This window comes from Eriocheir sinensis, unplaced genomic scaffold (genome assembly GCF_024679095.1).
Source record: "Eriocheir sinensis breed Jianghai 21 unplaced genomic scaffold, ASM2467909v1 Scaffold61, whole genome shotgun sequence".
Lineage (NCBI taxonomy): Eukaryota > Metazoa > Arthropoda > Malacostraca > Decapoda > Varunidae > Eriocheir > Eriocheir sinensis.
The window spans coordinates 313085-333380 of record NW_026111954.1 but is presented as its reverse complement, the minus strand read 5'-3'; the positions used below and the strand labels follow the sequence as shown (position 1 = coordinate 333380).

The 20296-nt window shown below is 42.4% G+C and overlaps 2 long non-coding RNA genes across 3 annotated transcripts in view; one reads left to right on the top strand and one right to left on the bottom strand.

The window, feature by feature from the left end:
• Positions 1–14358, bottom strand: part of LOC126993381 (uncharacterized) — a 51489-nt gene extending 37131 nt beyond the window's left edge. The window contains exon 1 of one of the 2 annotated variants that reach the window (XR_007747723.1): positions 14167–14358. This is a non-coding gene — a long non-coding RNA (uncharacterized LOC126993381). The remainder of the gene's footprint in view (positions 1–14166) is intronic. The other variant, XR_007747722.1, reaches the window with a different exon arrangement.
• On the top strand, positions 4576–18551 carry LOC126993382 (uncharacterized). Its single transcript, XR_007747724.1, has 3 exons — positions 4576–4756; positions 17964–18054; positions 18277–18551. It is a non-coding gene; the product is annotated as an uncharacterized LOC126993382 (long non-coding RNA).
• The last annotated feature ends 1745 nt before the right edge of the window (positions 18552–20296 follow it).

The following is a 20296-nucleotide window of genomic DNA, read 5'->3' as shown; positions in this document are numbered from 1 at the left end:
GGTTCAAAAACACATCAAGCTGTGGCTTCATTTCCTTCAATTCTTTGAATCATCTGTCGAATTCCCTCTGCAGTTTGTTGATAAATTCCATACACTCCTGTGGTGCATCACAGTCCACTGAATTCAACGTTTTCAGCGATGGGAAATGGTCAAAGTTTTTAGTAGTACTGTAATTGTTTCTCCCACAGACTTAGTCTCATTTTGAAAGCAGTGAAGTTGTCACTCATTTGCATAATCATGTTTGACTCGTCTTGGAGTTTCAAACTGAGTGTATTCAGGTGTTTGGTGATGTCAACAAGGAAAGCCAAACATGTACAAAAATCATCATCATCCAATTCTGGAATATCTATTTGCTTCATAGCCATGAACACACCTATTTCTTCCCTAAGCGCAAAGAATCTCTCCAAAACATTACCTCGACTTAGCCAGCGTACCTCAGAGTGATAAAGCAGCTCTCCATATTCACTATCCATTTGCTCCTGGAAGGTCTTGAATTGGCGATGATTCAAATTGCGTGCTCTGATGGTATTTACGATTTTGACCACGACATCCATGACATTTCATAGCTTCACTGCTTTTCCACAGAGGGTCCTTGATGAGTCAGGCAATGAACAGGTACAGTAGGTTGACAGCCAAGCTCAAGTTGCTTTGCCTTAACTAAGCCAATCACACCACAGTTTTCAGAACTCATCACGGGTGCACCATCAGTTGCTACGGACACAAGCTTCTCCCACTTCAAACCAGCACCTTCAACGGAACTTTCCAACGCTTTAAATGCATCTCTTCCTGTTGTCGTGTCTTTCAGTGGGACTAAGTCAAAATGTTCTTTGGTCACTTTGCGGTCTTTGTCAATGCCATGAATGAAAATTGTACAAAATGCAGTGTCACACATACCAGTACTCTCATCAAGTGCCAGGGAGTACGCATCAAAATTTTGAGATAATGAAATTAACTGCTTCTCCACACTGGTTGACATTTCTGTAATTTGTGTAAAATGTGTTAAAATACGGCAATTTTTTTTTTCTCTCTTTTCTCCTTGGAGATAGCGGGCCGCAGAAAATCGCTTGACGGGCTGCATGCGGCCCGCGGGTCACAAGTTGGAGACCCCTGATATAAATGATTACTGTGGAAACTAGAAAATAGAGGAGGATTGGAGAGAAAAATGACAGAATGGATGAAAAATTACCTAGCAAACAGAGAAATGAAAACTGTGTTGAAAGATGAAAAATTAAACTGGAGAAAGGTCAAAAGTGAAGTTCCAGAGGGATCAGTGTTTGTGTCTAAAATGTTTTTAATATAATTACATACGTACATGGTATGCCAGAAAAGTAAAGAGTTACATGAGTAGGGGAGAGCGGTGATGATTCGGCCACTTTTAAGAAAAATTATTTTTAGAAAAAAAAGTTAAAGTAGTGTAATTTTGTTGATCTCAAAATGTTCCTCCATCATTTGGCTCTTTTGGCTGCTAATATGACACTCGTAGCTATTTCCAGTTTTCAGATGTAGGTGATGCAAGATAAGTTTCTAAATCGTCTGAGCCATCACCACGGGTGGGGATGGTTCGGACACTCATAATACTTGCCATAATATTAATATAACTTAAGTTTGATTGCCCAATAAACAAGATTATATCTACTACAAAACATTTGTATAAGGACAAAAATATCTTCTCAATATTTATAGGGGAAAAAATAAAAGGAGAACTACAAGAAATATCTCAAAAATTTAGGTATTATGGCTTCCTTCTCTTCTCACAAGCATAATATCTGAGTATATATCAACCAAATTAACCTTTTTATAACCGTTGCAACACCTATAATGTTTAAATTGATATAAATTTAATAAAAATCATGAAAAAATCAACCGTCCGAATCATCATGACTATAAAAAGCAAATGTGTCGTCACACTCCTTTTCTAGCACGAGAGCTGGGTGATTGTGTTATACGGCAACACTTTCACCGTGCATCGCTGCATCACCGAAATAGTTTACATCTCGCTAATTGGCACTTTTTGAAGTGAGAGCTTACGATACACCCTGAAAATATTACATAAGAGATGCAAAAAAAAACATAAAATCGGACTTGCATCGAAAAGAACAGCTCTGAGGGTGTGGTTGTCCCTTTGAGGGCCAAGGCAACAAAGTTTTGCACATTCACACAAAATCTCGCGGCACTCAGTCCCATACAATTTGCAGTAAGTGCTACGGCCGGACCATCCCACTGTCCGAATCATCACCGCACTCCCCTATCTTTGCAGATGACACCAATCTGCAGAAATGGAGTTTAATGAGAGGAAATGTCATGCACTGAAAATAAGAAAAGTAAAAATAGGCCATGTGGAGTGTATTGGATGGGAGGGACAATCATCGACACAGTGAGTGGAGAAAAATACTTAGGAATCATAATGCAAGATACACTGACACCTGAGAATCACATAAACAAGATATTCAGAGAAACATTCAGTCTGCTGAAAGATATTAGAGTGGCATTTTGCTACTTGGATGGGGACATGATGAAGAAAATAATAACAACACTGATAGACGAAGGCTAGAGCATGCAGCGGTTGTTTGGTCACCAACCAGGAAAAAGTATACAGGCATACCTCGGTTTATGAGTTTAATTCGTTCTGGAATTTTGCTCAGATATCAAAGCACTTGTAAAGCAAAATGAATTTTCCCATTTAAATTACTGTGAATCCCATATCTAAAATATTATTATCAGAAATCATTTTACATTATTTTATATGGAACAAAAGTAATTTTACTAACAACTAGCAATGATAAATATTAAATAATAAAGTATAAAAATACAATAAAACCTTGATATAACGGACCCGCTTATAATGGATCTCGGATATACAGTCAAATCTTGGTTTACGAGTATAATTCGTACCAAAATATTGCTCGCACACTAAAACACTCGTAAACCAAAATGAATTTCCCCATTGAAATCAATGTAAATCCCATTAACCCGGTAGCAGCGACGGGCCAAATTTGTGGCTTTACCGTGTAGCAGCGACGGGCCAAATTTGTGCCATGATATAACCCCCCCAAAATAGATGATACATAATCTGATCACAAATGCATTGATATATATTAAGAAATGGTTTGTGTGAGGGGTGATTTTTTTCTCATTTTTTTCGCTTGGAGGGACCATTAAGAAACATGATCCTCGCTGCTACCAGGTTAATGCATCCCATATCACAAAAAATATTTATATAAAAATCATGGGGCGTACCATATTATGAGTATGGACAGAAGCACCTATGCAGTACTGTCATTGCCTTTATGGCAGGCCATGATCGAAAAATGGGTTTTCGGGTCTGTAGACTTAACCCTTAGAGCCAAGTCTAGTCAACGGGGCGGAGGGGGTCGTAACGTCAGGGCGCACTGCGGCGTCACCACCACAACGCTATTCTGCAGCCCACTACCATTGTTCACCTCACCCCTGCGGTCCCACCCAACTAAGGATAGTTCAGTGAAACGTTATCAACTCAGCCATGACGTCACTGAAGACCCACATGTGTTGCCGCAGCCAATAGCTCAGTGAAACATCATCAACTCAGCCATGACGTCACGCCAGTGATGTGCTGGAGACCCTCGCCAGCAAGTCTCATTTGAATCTTGGTTTTATTCAAGGATTTACACATCATATTATGAAGTGTGGTGTTCTCTGAAACTTCAATCCAGTGGCGCCGTGGCCACATGTGGGTCTCCAGTGACGTCTCTGTTTACATGTGACGTCACTAGCGTGGTGCATTGTGGGAACAACAAATGCTTAGCAAGCTACCCTTTGTCTCTCATCTTAGGTCCCACCCACACTTCTACCCCAACGTCGTTTGGGCCCTCAAAGCCCTGGCATGGCGCTCTCCGTTTGCTCCTGGTCCCCCTCCGCCGTCCACGTTAAAGCGGGTGCGGCGGGGCAGCGGCAGGGATCCACCGCAGGGTTCACACAGGTTATGGGATCAACAGTTCATCAGGAGTATTTCAGTAACTATTAGTGTCATTGCATGCGACGGAGTTTCTTAAAACGTCTTTTTTCTCATCAAAATATTGACAAATGGCATCGTTTAAATTTCTTGTTTCTAACGATGGCAATGTACAGAAGCCCCCTGCCGTTCGTGGGTATTTGGTTCTGCAAGATACCCGCGATTCGCAAATCCGCGATCGACGGGACTATAATCAAATGGGGAAAATAGGGTTTTGTTCCACCATCTCAAAAAAAAAAAAAAAAAAAAAAAAAAAAAAAAGGATTTCTAAGGCATTTCTAAGCATTGTTATATAGTTTTACATACACATAAATCACAAATTAAATATGGACTATAATGATTTAACACTCACTCTGTGGTTGGTTGTGGTGAATGTGAGTGCGTAGGCAGTGGTGGTTGGCGGGCGAGTGGTGTTTTTTTTGGTAGTTATCGGTCGGAAACAACAAAAATATGCAATGCGATGAGTACGATAGTTTGGCAACGCTGCTCATCAGTGTTTACTGTCTTCCACCCAGCCATCAAGTATTAGTGAATTCTCGTCTCTCCGCTTTGTGTTAACATTCATATGTATATCCATATACGTCCAGTATATTATTAATTAATTTGAGTGTTTACTGGGCCCTTGGAAGGTCCATTTGTTGCTGTTCCCAGTGGTACGCATGTACAAACTTTATACCCGTTACCCCTCTGCCAGTCTCTGCTATGTTTGTTTACTCCTCAAAGCAGTAGCCTCCAGTCTCTAAGAAGGATCAGTTCTGGCAGGTCCCAGTAAGTATCAAGGATTTTAAATGTATAATTTTCAGATTTAGGGCCGTTTCCACAGTCACTTTTCTTTGTTTTGATCGTTACCAATGAACGATGATCGCTGCTATGCTATTTCCACGTGAAACTGGCCGATGGGGTAGTGGCGGCTGCGGGGTTAGCCCTGCCCTGCACCTTACCACACACTCTCAACACCTTTCGTTTCCTCTGCAGCCACCACTACCCCATAGGCCACTTTCACTTGGAAATACTGTAGCGGCAATCGCCGCTCATAGGTAACGATCAAAACAAACAAAATTGACTGTGAAAGCGGCACTTAGTGAGGATCAGACTGCGTATATGCGAGTTTTCATCCGCGTTCGGTGGCGGTGGGGGTGGGGTGGGGGGTCGCAATTACCCTACCCGCGTGAGCGAATCTGTGAACGGTGAGGCCGCGAACGGCGGGGGGTGTCTGTATTCATAACGGGAAGTTCTTGCTTATCCTACAGTGATGCTTTAAAATGGTCTATGGTGCAACAGTAACACAACAGTAACCTCGTGAATTCTATGTCCACCCCACCTGGCAGGGTAACCCATAGGAAGCTAAGGAAATGGTCATTGCTGTAAGCCTATGGAGGTACTCCCAGACAGACAGTGGCTGTACCCAGCCCCATCGCAGCTTGTGCGGAACCCCCGATTCTAGGCAAGAAATGGGGGGAATTCTTTACGATTTGACATGCCAGAACAAGAAATGCAATAATTTTGTAAGATTTAGGGAAATTCTTGCTTGGTCTAGCATACCTGTCAAGTCCTACATTTTTTGCATGTCTTACGTAATTTCGTTGATTTTCAAGTCTTACGGCGTAAGTTGAAAATCTTACGTTTTTTCTCCGCTTGCGATGTTTTTTTTTTAATATGTTTGTTTTAAACAATTTGAAACACATCGTACGCGCCATATTTAAATTCATGTGAGCGTGCTGAGTAACGGTTACTGTTACGGTTAATGTGTGTGTGTGTGTGTGTGTGTGTGTGTGTGTGTGTGTGTGTGTGTGTGTGTGTGTGTGTGTGTGTGTGGGTGTGGGGGTGGGGGGGGGGGTTACCTCGTGCACTCTGCTTGAGTCCGTTGGAGCCATACCTGTTAAATCTTACGTTTTCTTACGTTTTTTATACACAAACTTATGGTCTCTAACGCAGAATCTTATGGCAAGACACCACAGTAGCTTGACAGGTATGGTCTAGGGTAATTCTTGCCTGCCAGATGATGGCTTAGAGCCGTCTCAGTCCACGCTGTAAACTCGCAGAAATAGTGTGCGTGCACTTGTATCTGATTGCATTTATGCTTTGGTGTATGATCTTTGTGTTTCCAGCACAACAGTGTGAGTTCTTTGTGCTTTAACAATGTCCCCCAGAAAGATGTTTAAAAGGGATGGTGCTGCAAAGAAGAAAACAGGAACGGTGGATACTATGCTGGCAACAGGAACGGGGTGCAAGCCTCAGCGGCTTACATGCCATCCTGGACGTGACTGACTCTTGTTCACCCTCCATCTCGGACGGTAGGACAGATTGGATTCATGTTGGTGGTCGAGCGTAGTTCCGATGCTTCGAGAATAGGGAAGCTGTGGCTGCTAAACCCCAGAGCAAAGCCTGCACCTCAAGCGTAGTTAGCGGTTGCGGGAGTCGCCGTAACAACTGTAACACATTGATTTGTGTTTCATATTATTTATCATTGCTATTTGTTGATAAAATTACTTTAATTCTGTATAAAATAACATGTAAAATGATTTTTATATAAATATTTTTCGGAGTTACATTAATTTCAATGGGGAAATTAGTTTTGGTTTACGCGTGTTTTGGTGTGCAAGCAAAATTCCGACACAAATTAAACTTGTAAGCTGAGGTAAGACTGTATTCCTGTACAAAGAAACTCAGAAGGATCCAAAGGATTGAAACTAAGATGGTACCAGAAGTATCAAACCTGTCATACAAGACTAGATTAGAGGAACTGGCCTTACCAACACTGGAAGAAAGAAGAGAAAGAGGAGACCTGATAGCATTGTGCAGGAATACAAGTGGAATGAACGTGTTGGATAGAAATGATGAAGGGGGAGGCAACTAAGAGGACACAGCAAGAAACTGAGAAAAGGGACTTGTTTGAAAGACAAAGAAGTACAGTTTTCCACACAGGAGAGCGGATACATGGAATGGACTTAGCAATGACATTGTTGAAGCAGGCAGTGTCCATAAAATGAAGGAAAAGCTGGACAAATATAGATAGGGAGACAGAACTATCCGAGCTTGAGCTCAGGCCCTGTATACAGTACCCTCTCGAGTTTCGCGCATGCTTCATTCCGAAGGTATGGCACTAAACTCAAAGTATTGAAATCCATGTTAAAGCACTTATTGGTTCTGACCCGTGGAAAATAATGACTTTTTCCGACTTTACTCCCTTGTTATCACAATTCTTTCGACTTTACTCCCTTGTTATCTCAAAATATGTACCTTGTTAATAGGCAGAAAATGAGAAGTGAGAACAGATCGTTTACAAGCTGCAGTTGAAGGCGGCTGCCTTACAATTGTCTGGCAGTTCTGAATACACGCTTGTGATCCATGTGGTGTCGTCTGCTAAAGTAAGGGCGGGTGTTCGTGGTCACTGGTGGGCATAGCTGGGCACGATAACAGAAAACCTTATTCCCAATAACCGATAACTGATAATGGAAAACCTTATCAGTGATAACCGATATTCGTTAACTGGAGACACAAATATAGGCGATAACCGATAACCGATACCCGATATAAATCCACAATTCCGATACTAGCTAGCGATAAGTCCGATAGGCGAAAACGATACTATATTGATATTTCAAATAAAAAACATAGATGAATTCAAATTTTCATTACAGTAATCCCTCGTTTATCGCGGGGGTTAGGTTCCAGAACCCCCCGCGATAGGCGAGAATCCGTGAAGTAGCAGCCTTATATTTATTTTATTATTTAAATAATTTATATTATATTTTATATATTATTTATATAAGCACGCATATCTCTGTGAATCTCGCCTCAGCCTGTGTGAACGAGGTCACCCAACCACTAGTTTCTCGAGAGACTCAAAGTCTGATACATTTCACAGGAAACTCATCGAAATTCTAGTCAGAAACTCAAGTCACCAACATGTTGGTGACTCGTGTGGTCGGTAAGTTGTGGTCACAAGAAGAAGAAGAGCGTATCAGCTGTTCGGTTCAGTAGCTCTTCACGTGTTTATTCCAGTACCGCAAAGAGTTCATGAAACTAGATAAGCTTGTGGTAATCACGTTGAGCAAGTTTAGGACTTGAGTCTTGTTCAAGTGTAGTCATTGCCTCATCTTGTCTGGGTCCTCACTGCCAACTTCTTGAGCATTTTTTTTTTTTTTTTTTTTTTTAACGTCGCGGCCTAATGCACCGGTAGGCTTCTTCCCGGTGGGGCCTGATGGTCGGCCCAGCCCATTCTGGCACAGACGAGTGTTTATAGTGGCGCCATCTTGCATTGGCTCATGCTGCCCTCCCGGAGCTCATCTTTAATCCTAGAATCTAGAGTCCGGGTTGATAGGTGGTCTTCTGGACAGCATGTGGGTAGTTTTAAGGCACTCGGCGGCGGCTGAAAAATCCCAGCTTGGTGGCACCGGGCGGGGATTGAACTCGTGTCCTCCTGAACGCGGTGCCGTCACTCTGTCGACTCAGCCACCGCCTCCACATTTAACGGTAGCAAGCTGTAACACTCTCCATTTGTCTCCGAGCTAACCACTGACGAACAAACAAATGCTACGGTCGCTGAGCCAATCAGCACCCAGGATACAGAACACAGTGCTCTGGATGGTCGCCTCCCATCCATCAGCCAATAATGTGCCGTGTACGATTACACGTGGGCAAACTAGCTCAAACGGAAGCGGCCGTAGCTGTATTTTACATACGTGTGAGTCTTTGTCTACTCATCTGCAGTGTGCTACGTATTTTATTTCAATTTAATATTATTTTAATATGTTCGTATTAATACTTTCATATTTTCTTTTATTATTTACAATTTTTTTAGGCTAGAAAATGCTTCTTTTACTGCAAAATAAGTAAAATAATAAATATATCAAAATACCTCTATACCGCAAAATTCCGTGATATAGCGAAAAACCCGCGATACGAAACTAAATATTTACAATTTTAAAATCCGCAAGACCGCGATAAGTAAATCGCGATACGGTGAGGGATTACTGTATCTGTATTTTAGAAAACTTACAAAACCTGAAAACCACACGTTGACACGTACTTATGGACGGTAATACTAGAAACGCCTGAACCGGTGTTGTGTTATTTGGCGTCTCCACCGTCAAAAGCTGGCGCTTTTGTTTACAAACACTAGTCTCGTGAACTGTGCATGCTCAGACCAGCAAGCGTAGACCTGCACAGTCTCACAAAGCTTTTTAAACGTAATTAAGAGTTGCTGGAAGGCTGAATCAAACATACAGTACCACTACCACCATCCCCGCTGTTTCTAGAACGACACTCTGTACGCCAGACCTCCGTGGGCAGGCGGTTGTTTTTCCGCAGCGGCGAGGTTGACCCGCTTGGTCATCCTCGCTTTGGGCTCCCCTGCTGCGGTAAAGTTGACTGGTCGGTTGCTCTCCCGCGTTCTGCTATGGGCTGCTACTGGGCGCCTGCCCAGCGGGCCCGTGCCTCCGTCGCTGCTCGACGGCTGTTGCTCATGTCTGTGGTGGCGGCGGAGGCGTCCCCACACCCACCTCGAGTTTAAATTGCTCGTCCCCCCTTACAGGGTAGCCTTTAGGCCAAAGGCCTTGTCCCCTGTTAAGGGGTAAATCTTTAACCACCACCACTCTGTATGAGTTGCATTTATATGTACAGAGTGTCGTTCTAGAAACAGCGAGGATGGTGGTACTGTATGTCTGATTCAGCCTTCCAGCAACTCTTAATGTGTTAAAAAGCTATGTGAGACTATACAGGTCTACGCTTACTGGTCTGAATATGCACAGTTCACGAGATACCAATGTTTGTAAACAAAAGCACCAGCTTTTGACGATGGGACACCAAATAACACAACACCGGGTGCCTTCAATACCATAGCATGGTCACAAACGAATATGGAATATTAAATTTGAGGAAGTGAATAATCATTTTGGGGACAAAGTTAAATGATTTTTCTCTTTGATATATTGATTTTTGAGTCTAATATAAAAAAATTAATCTAGTATTTTAATGTTGATGATCTAAGTATGAGATCTCTTCACCGAAGATATTTCATACCCCGAATTTTTTTCAAACAACACCGGGCGCCCAGGCCACGTGCAGGGAGGAGACAACGTATTTCGTCTGAGAGGCGGAAAAAAAGTAGCGATTGGTTTGGTTACAAAAGTAACGAAGATACCGATATATATTTAAATAAGTAGCGGATGGCCGATAACACGATTTTGTTATCAGCGATAAAGTATCGCGATAACGCCCAGCTATGCTGGTGGGACGGTTGGACAAACCTATATACATAGATTTTTTTTTCAACAAAGGAGACAGCTCAAGGGCACAAAAAAAGGCAACAGTAATAAATAAAAAAAGCCTGCTACTCGCTGCTCCTACAAAAAAGAATCAAAAGAGGTGGCTGAAAGAGAGGTCAATTTCGGAATGAGAGGTGTCCAGATACCCTCCTCTTGAAATAGTTCAAGTCATAGGCAGGAGGAAATACAGATTTACATAGATTTACATAGAAAATCAGACCACACAGACCCCATGGTCCAGACTAGGTGGTCTGTCCTTAAACCTAAGTGATTTTACATTAATCAGATGGCTCCAAAACGTTACTTTTCTACTCTAGTTAATAATAAGTTCAAGGAAGTGACAGTCGAGCTTGTTTTTAAAGGAGTCAATCGTGTTACACTGGACCACTGATGGTGGGAGCTTATTCCATTCTCGCACTACAGATGAAGGAAGGTTGTTCCAGAGTTTACCAGCGTGAGGGATGAAAGAGTGAAAATACTGGTTAACTCTTGCATTAGTGGTTTGGACAGTATAGGGCTGAGCATGAGTAGAAAGTCGTGTGCAGCGGGGCCACGGGAGGGGGGGAGGCATGCAGTTAGCAAGTTCAGAAGAGCAGTCAGTGTGAAAATAGCGATCTTTCTGGTAGTTTTGTGTGTGTTATGAATTAATGTGCTAACTCTTTCTGTTAAAAATCATGAAATCACTAATATCATGATTGAATTTTCAATGCCTATTGAACCTAAACCGCTGCTGCCGCCGCAAAATAGCTCGTAGAGAGGTTCAACTTGCTTACTGTTTCCATATTTCCCTCACTGCTCACAAAGGTCACAAGCGGACAGACTAGAATAAAACCAGGCAAATTAATCCCTTTCACTGCTAAACGCTCGCAGTGAGCGTTAGGCGTATTTGCTGGTGGTGCTAAACGCTCGCTGCGAGCTCCACCCGCACTCAAATCTCCCGCGTATGAGAGTGTTCCAACAACAATTCTCACAACACAGGATTGCCAATTGAGTGGGTTCTCCACTAAATTTGGTGGAAAATCATATCAGCCCAGCGTGGAAAATCTACGGACGAATAACTGGTGGATGTTCTTGTCCAATATAGTGTCATTTTTGCATAGCTTGACCTATCACCTGACTGATTCTTTGACCAAATAGTTGTACATATTGCAGTTGGCAATACTACCTTGCCAGAATCTCAAGGAGAGATGTCTGCAGTTCCCTCAATATGGCTAATCAGCGTGCACGCACTGAAGTAAGTGTTCACATTCAACACTCCCTGAACATGCATGTACGTTCGCAAGAGAGGCATACATAACTGACTCCAATAGATCTGGGGCTCCTCTTTCCAATGGTGTTTTTGTTTTTTTGCCGTGATGAATAGTTTCTGAGATACAGAGGTTAAAAGAGACCCCCCATTGGGCTGCCCGACTGCGCCTGAGGGCATAGTCGCGTCTCACACAACGCGCAAAGAAAGGGTTAATGCTGTGTATTCCTACAGTGCGCATGCGTGGACAGCAGAATGACTAATTTCATTGAGGAGATATTTCTCGCAACACCGGCCAGTGTAGTGGACCTTTTTCTTCTTCTTTTGACCTGTAACACTTTGTATCGCTTCTTAGGTCCTCCTCCTCCACACTTTTATACTTCACAACATACACTTAAGTCATTTTGTTTGTTTTGATCGTTACCAATGGCAGCGATCACCGCTATAGTATTTCCACGTGAAACTGGCTGATCGGGTAGTGGCGGCTGCGGGGTTAGCCCAGCCCAGCACTTACCACACGCTCTCAACATCTCTCGCTTCGTCTGCAGCCGCCACTACCCCATCGGCCAGTTTCATGTGAAATACTAAGCGGCGATCGCCACCATTGGTAACGAAAAAAACAAACAAAGTGACTGTGAAAGCAGCCCTTAGCTACAGTACCTTCTCGAGTTTCGCAGTTAGTCCTAAATTCTTACCATCCCGACTTTCACGTGTTACCACTCCGAGTTTCGTGCTGCTTTGACACGTACGGGCCACGTCTACTTATCATCGGCGTCACGCACGCTACCTTTAAAGGTAGTATCACACGACGTTTTCTTCCAAACATTGTGGCTATGGCAAGAGAGAGAGAGAGAGAGAGAGAGAGAGAGAGAGAGAGAGAGAGAGAGAGAGAGAGGGGGGGACAGGAAGAGAGGACGGGTCGTTTTGAAGCCGTAGTTGAAGGCGGCTGCCTTACGATTGGTTGATAGTTCTGAAAACACACTTGTGATTCACTGGGAGTCCGAAGATGTCATTGCCGATGCCCACCCTATCAGCGACTTCACTGCCTTAGGGCGGTGTCACAATGACCATTTTCGTCCAACCGTTAGGGCTTCGGGTAATGCCCGTGCGCCCAACCGGGAGCGAGTTTACGGTTATCCGTAAGCTAGTGTCACACAGTGCTTTTTTCTTCCCGCCACGTTGGCGCCAGCCAGGGCAACCGGCAACTCCAACTTTTCCTGGTGTGCGTCACACACGGCCAAGGTCAGTTGCCCGTATCCACATCCACAACGTAAACAAAGCACTTGCCCTGTATCAACATGGCGTCATCTGCTAAAGTAAGGGCTGTCGCAGCTGGATTTGCTCTTTGCCCTAGCTGCCGCCAACGCGGTGGGAAGAAAATGTCCCAGCGTGACACCAGCACGTTACGGACAACTGACAACTCGCTCCCGGATGGGTGCACGGGAGTTGCCAGTCACAACGGTTAATAGAAAACAGCCAGTGTGACACTGCCCCAAGGCAGCGAGGCCGCTGACTGGGTGAGCAGCGGCGATGACGTCATCGGACTCCCAGCGAATCACAAGCGTGTTTTCAGAGCTCAGCCAATTGTAAGGCTTCATCTGTGGCTTTAAAATGACCCATTCTCTCTTCCTGTTTTCATCCTTTTTCCCCGGTACGTATTTTGAGATAACAAGGGAGTAGAGGAGGAAAAAAAATGAGCTTCGGGGGGCAGCATGAGCCACTTACAATAGCGCCACAATAAACAGTTGCCTGTGCCATGAGAGGCTCGGGACTATCCAGATGGATAGTCTACCGGCGCCATAGCCCACATGAAAAAAAAAAAAAAAAAAAAAAAAAAAAAAAAAAAAAAAAAAAAACTCCGGGACGGGACATACACTTTTTTAATGTTTTCAATACCTCGAGTTTCGCGATCCTCGAGTTTAGCGCTAAACCTTCGCAACGAAGCTAGGTGCTTTTCTGTCCTTTTCTTTCCCTGATTTTGCTTTTCTATGCCCTTTTGCTAATTTTCACTATTACTTTTCACCGTCGCTGCCATGCATTACAGGTCAAAAGAAGAAGAAGAAAAGGAAAACAACACCGGGAGATCTACAATTTTCAAAGACTTGATAAAAAGATTTTTGGACTGTGGTTCCACAGCACGGGGTGTTCTCTTATCTTGTTAATCAAATAGTAATCAAAGCAGCTCTGCAAGTCCATTTTATGAATCTCTTGGTGGGCCATCTTCCACTGCTCCTCACTCCTCAGCCACTGCCGTCGTCTGTTTGTTTACATGCAGCCGTGAGGTACCCATGTACCCACACTCGTACTGACTACCGTTTTCCATTCATAAGGACAACCGACAACTTGCCCCTGGTTGGGCATATGGGCAACCGCTGTTGTCCAAACCCCAATGGTTGGACACCACCTTTTGAGGCAGCACACACGACGCCGTCAGTAGGTAGATGTGACCCGTACATGTCAAAGCAACGCGAAACTCGTGGCAGTAATGTGTGAAAGTCGTGATGGTAAGAATTTAGGACAAATCGTTAAACTCGAGGATCGTGAAACTCGAGAGGGTACTGTACTACAAATAGGTAAACACACATACACAGACACACACACTAACACATATATAGAAACACACATTTAACACACACACTCACTCCATCCTACATAACACTCACCAAAACAAGCAGAGACTTCAGAGTTTGATGAGCAGTATCATTGGGCACATCGCTGCCTCCAACACTCCTGTGGAAATATTACAATAACAGTAAATCTGTTTATATCATTAATGTAAATAAGGTAATGGGTAAAGCAATATTATGATACCTATATTTGATGGTAAATATTTATCATGCATTTATAAGAGCAGTCCCTACACCATGATCTGTTCAGTTCAGTTCAGTCTGATAGGATTGCCTTTGAAACAGCCCCCTACTCTTGGCCTCCTGTTGGTTGCTTCTACTCCCTTCTCTTCACAGCCTTTACACTTTTCTCCAAAATATTTGAACACAATATCTAACTGCCTCTCTTCTGTTTATGTTTCCTAATAATACTTGGCTAAGAATATTTCCTCTGGATGGTTGGCTGAGTAACTCGCATGTTTTTCATTTCCCCAAAGAGAAGACTCGAAAGGGCAATGTTGAAGGTCTTCTGCTTCTGCCTCCATGTATGTGTACTAAAGGGTATTTGGTCAACAACAATCCCAGTACTCAGCTTTTCTCACCCCTCCCCCCCTCTGTAGCTCCTCCTCCCGCCCCCATTGCCCCGCCTACACCATCACCCTTGCCTCGCCCTGATCCCTGTTGCTCTTCATACTTTTCCACATCCTGCTGCTACTCCTCCTCCTCATACTCCCCCCACTCAAAGTCCTATGCCTCCTTCCGCCATCACAAAGTTCCTCAGTGTGTGTTTACCTATTTGTAGTGAACAGGGCCTGAGCTCAAGCTCGGACAGTCCTGTCTCACAATCAATATTTGTCCAGCTTTTCCTTCATTTTATGGACACAAGAAGGGCAAAATTGCTGCATTGCCATTAATACATGCAAATCACCAGTAGTAAACTATTCAGTAGGTTGAGTGAAGCTGCCCAGTCTTTGAAAGTACAGAGCTTATAAAAAATAGTTTCAAGAAAATCCTTCGAACACAAAAATTGCTAAGTCTTGATTTACGCTATAGCTGCAATAGATATGAGTAGGTGCAACTTGATGCTACATGACTGAGTTGGTCTCGCGTGGCCTTTCTTGCACCTGTGCACAAGGTTTTCATTATCTGTCTTGTTTCCAATATCAAAGATGCCTTCAAGACTATAACTATGTCCTAAATCTTGGAGATATCTCAGCCCAATATTATGAAGCTTTTTAGGAGTCATTCTTTGATCAGCATTTTGAAACTTGTACATTATCTTATACGGAAAATGAGAGGGGTAAGAAATGGCCAGGTATGCAGTTGTTGCATTTGAAGAGGAAAATGAAGTGAATGTGGTGCCAAGTGCCTGGATGACAGATGAGGAAACAAAGTGTTACTGGCCTCCATACCGTAACACAGCTAAGCTGGCCAAACCAATAAAGGAGAGGAATTCCCCAGAACACAACTGGTGCAAGTATACAGCAAGAGTGCTCTCCAAATGGGGTTAGTTCTTTATTTTCTCACATTATTTTTCTGATTTTTTCATACTGGCAAATTAGTTTATATATATATATATATATATATATATATATATATATATATATATATATATATATATATATATATATATATATATATATATATACAGTCACCCATGCTCAAGGGTCTCACCCATCGCGGTTTCGCGTATTCGCGATCAACTAATTGACCCCCCGCTTATACGCTGCCCCAGTTTCGCGTATCTGTGGATGCATTGACGCTAAATAGGAAGGCAGAGAGGAGGGAGGAGGCAGAGGAGGGGGAAGGGAGAGGAGGAGGAAGGCAGAGGAGGAGGAGGGAGGCAGAGAGGAGGGGAAGGGAGAGAGGAGGGAGGCGGGGCAATGGACGTTAAGGCGGTGTCACACTAGCACTTTTTCCGTCGATTAATGCGATTTCCGTCGATTTTTCATCGTTCCGCATGAACTTATTGCATGAATTTGTCAGACGATCAGGATCATTTCCGCCTGCAAATTTCCGCCTTTGTTTACATTTCCAAGACCAAGACCGAGACTTTCCGCGTGGCTTCAACCTGTCTCAAACGCTCTCCTGCAGTGACAGCCTTCCTCATCCTGGTGTCACTTCTGGCAATAAGAGGTGTCACTAACTCCAGAAGTCTGTGGTACTGGCTCTTGTCCAACCTGATCCAATTCTTCAGAGTCTCATGATCCTCTAAACTAAAGAAAGTGTGGTACACACTTTCTCTTTCCCGACGAGCCAACCATGAGCGCATCCATGCACGCTTTTTGGCTTGTTTAGCTCGTCTAAGTCTCACAATACACAGTATTAGGTTCAGAGCAGCGTATCTTTGCCGCAGCGTGGACTCCATGTTTGTTTACATTCCCATGGTCTGTGCCGACGGAAAGTTTCAGACGAAACACCGTTTGTGTGTGACAGGCCGCAGCCAAGATATCGACGATTTTCAGAAAAACGACGGAAAAAGTTGACGGAAAAAGTGCTAGTGTGACACCGCCTTTAGGTTGCTCCTGAGTGACATCACGGTTAGACTGTGACGTCATGCTTTCCTATTGGCCAGCAGCTCACTCAGGGACGACTGCTATTGGTCGAGATTTTCTCATAGCAACATTATCCTAAAAAAAAAAAAATTCACGCGCCGCCACACTGCAGTGTTGCCAGATTGGGCTACTTATCGCAAATTGGGCTACTTTTGGGAACGAAAAAAACATGTTTTATATGACGTGTCAGAGGTGACTTCCCCAAATGCATATTTTCCCATAGGGTTATAGTCCCGCCGTTCGCGGTTTCGCGCATCGCGCCTAAGTCCGGGAACGAAATACCCGCGAACGGCGGGGGATGACTGTATATATATATATATACTGAAAAACAAAGACAAAAACAAAACATATGAATATAAATAAATAAATTATATATAGATATATATATATATATATATATATATATATATATATATATATATATATATATATATATATATATATATATAAAGTATTACTATTATTGACTTGTGATGTCTTAGTTTACAATATACACACACACACACACACACCAGAAAGTCATATAAATTGGATCTTCGGTGATACATATAACATGGTGAGAAATATAGGCATAGCATTCCACTACATGGACAAAGAAATGATGAAAAAATTAATTACTACTATGATCAGACCCAAACTAGAATATGCAGAAAGTGTGGTCTCCACATAGGAAGAAACACAAAAAAACTAGAAAGAATACAGAGGATGGCAACAAAAATGGTTCCAGAACTGGAGGGACTGACATATGAAGAGAGACTAAAGGAAACGGACTTGCCACCACTAGAACATAGAAGAGAAAGAGGAGACCTAATACAAATATATAGGCTATTGAGTAAAATGGAAGAAGTAGATAACGAGAAATTGCTACTAAGAGAGGAACCTTCCAGCAGGAATACTAGAGGATATAGTAAAAAGTTTTGGAAGGGAAGATGCTCAAGAGACATAAAGAAATATAGTTTCCCTCAAAGAAATATAGAGGTTTGGAACAGACTAAGTGAAGAAATAGTATCGGCGAAGAGTGTGCAGAACTTCAAGGAAAAGTTGGATAATTATAGATACGGAGACGGGACCACACGAGCGTAAGCCCAGGCCCTGTAAAATTACAACTAGGTAAACTAGGTAAATACACGCACGCACGCACGCACGCACGCACACACACACACACAAACACACACACGCTAAAATATGCACTGAGTATGATTAAAAGGGATTAAAACAGAAGAAACAAAATATTTCTTTAAGTTATATAAAAAAAACATTTTTCCCATCCTGTACCTATATGTTCTTATTTCACTTCAGATGACTTCAGTGAAGCTCGAAGGATGTCTCTTAAGGCAGAGTGTCATTCAGATTTGCAAAGCGAGGGTGAATATGGACGAGGGAACAGGAGGTGTGTAGTATTACTTGGGGTAGGGGTAGTTAGCTGATACAAATTCAATGATATCAGTAAATTACAATTTTATCCATGACACACATTCTTTTTGATTTACTCTGATATACTTTATGTAGTATAAATTATAGTAGAAAAATATGAATGATGCATCAGTGTTGGGATCTAGGAGCTTATAAATTTCTGCTCCCATGAAATTTAAGTAAAATTTTTTTCCCACAGGATTCAGAAGCGAAAGTTTTCAGACTCTGAATCAGACTCCGGGAGTTCTGGCAGTACTGTGGAGCTACCACGCAATTATCAGAAGCTGCCCCCACCACCTGATGTGAGTGACCGGCCACCTCTTCAGCGTGCCAATGCAGTGGTCAAGAGACCAGCCTTGGCAGCAGATGTCGGTGTTGCTTCAACTTCGCACAGGACACCACACCCAAGTGCTAGTGATGCAACATTTAAAAAACCCAGAGGGCAATTATTATGTATGTGTATATATTTAAATACTAATGTTTGAAAGAATATGTTTATAAACTAGTCAGTTGACCAGGCAGGTGTACAGCACGAAAGCACAGTTTTTAAGTGACACAGAGGCACTCCATCAGGTCCATGTTTCCTCTGATATATATATATATATATATATATATATATATATATATATATATATATATATATATATATATATATATATATATATATATATATATATATATATATATATATATATATATATATATATATATATATATATATATATATATATATATATATATATATATATATATATATATATATATATATATATATATATATATATATATATATATATATATATATATATATATATATATATATAAAGTTAAGCGTTCTGCAATTAGCCTCTCATGTAATTGTTGAGAGGGTCTTCTGTTCAAAGAAGTTGAATAATGCAGAGTGGAGTCATCAGCATATGAGTAGATAGGACAGGTTGTTATGGAAAGAAGAGCATTGATGAATAACAAGAAGAGAGTGGGTGATAGGACGGAGCCCTGTGGAACACCACTGTTAATAGGTTTAGGGAAAGAACAGTGACCGTCTACAACAGCAGAGATAGAACGGTCGGAAAGGAAACTGGAGATAAAGGAACAGAGAGAAAGATAGAATCCGGAAGAGGGCAGTTTAGAAAGCAAAGACTTATGCCGGACTCTATCGAAGGCTTTCGATATGTCTAGTGCAACTGAAAAAGTTTCACCGAAACGGCTAAAAGAGAATGACCAAGAATCAGTTAAGAGAGCAAGAAGATCGCCAGTAGAACGCCCCTTGCGGAACCCATACTGGCGATCAGATAGAAGGTTTGAAGTGGAGAGGTGCTTTTGAATCTTCCGGTTAAGGATTGATTCAAAAGCTTTAGATAGACAGGAAAGTAAAGCTATAAGGCGGTAGTTTGAATGATTGGAACGTTCACCCTTCTTAGGCAGAAGCTGTACGAAGCCGTACTTCCAGAAGGAAGGAAAGGTAGATGTTGATAGGCAGAGACGAAAGAGTTTGACCATGCAGGGTGTCAGCACGAAAGCATAGTTTTTAAGGACAATAGGAGGCACTCCATCATGTCAATAAGCCTTCTGAGAGTTGAGGCCAGAGAGGGCATAAAAAACATCATTCCTAATAATCTTAATAACAGGCATAAAGGAGTCAGAGGGGGGGTGAGTAGGAGAAACATGCCCAGAATCGTGCATAGTGGAGTTGTTACAGAAAGTTTGAGCGAAGAGTTCAGCCTTAGAGATAGATGAGACGGCAGTGCTGCTGTCTGGGTTAAGAAGAGGCGGGAAAGAGGAAGAAGTGAAATTGGAGGAGATATTTTTGGCTAAGTGCCAGAAGTCTCTGGAAGAAATAGAGAAAACAAGGTGTTGACATTTTCTATGGATAATGGAGTTTTTTTGATAAGTCGAAGAATATATTTAATGATTCCAAGGAAATGTAATGATCATGGTTAGTGGGAGTTCGAGGGCTTTGGTACATTTTGTGAGCTGCCTCTCTATCTTTGACAGCACGAGAACAAGCGTGATTAAACCAAGGTTTTTTAGCATGGGGAGTAGAGAAAGTACGTGGAATGTATGCTTCCATTCCAGAGACAATCACCTCATTGATGAGCTGAGCACACACAGAGGGGTCTCTCTCCTGGAAGCAGTAATCATTCCACGGGAAATCGGAAAATTACATCCTCAGGTCGTCCCACCGAGTTGAAGCAAAATGCCAGAAGCATTGCCTCTTT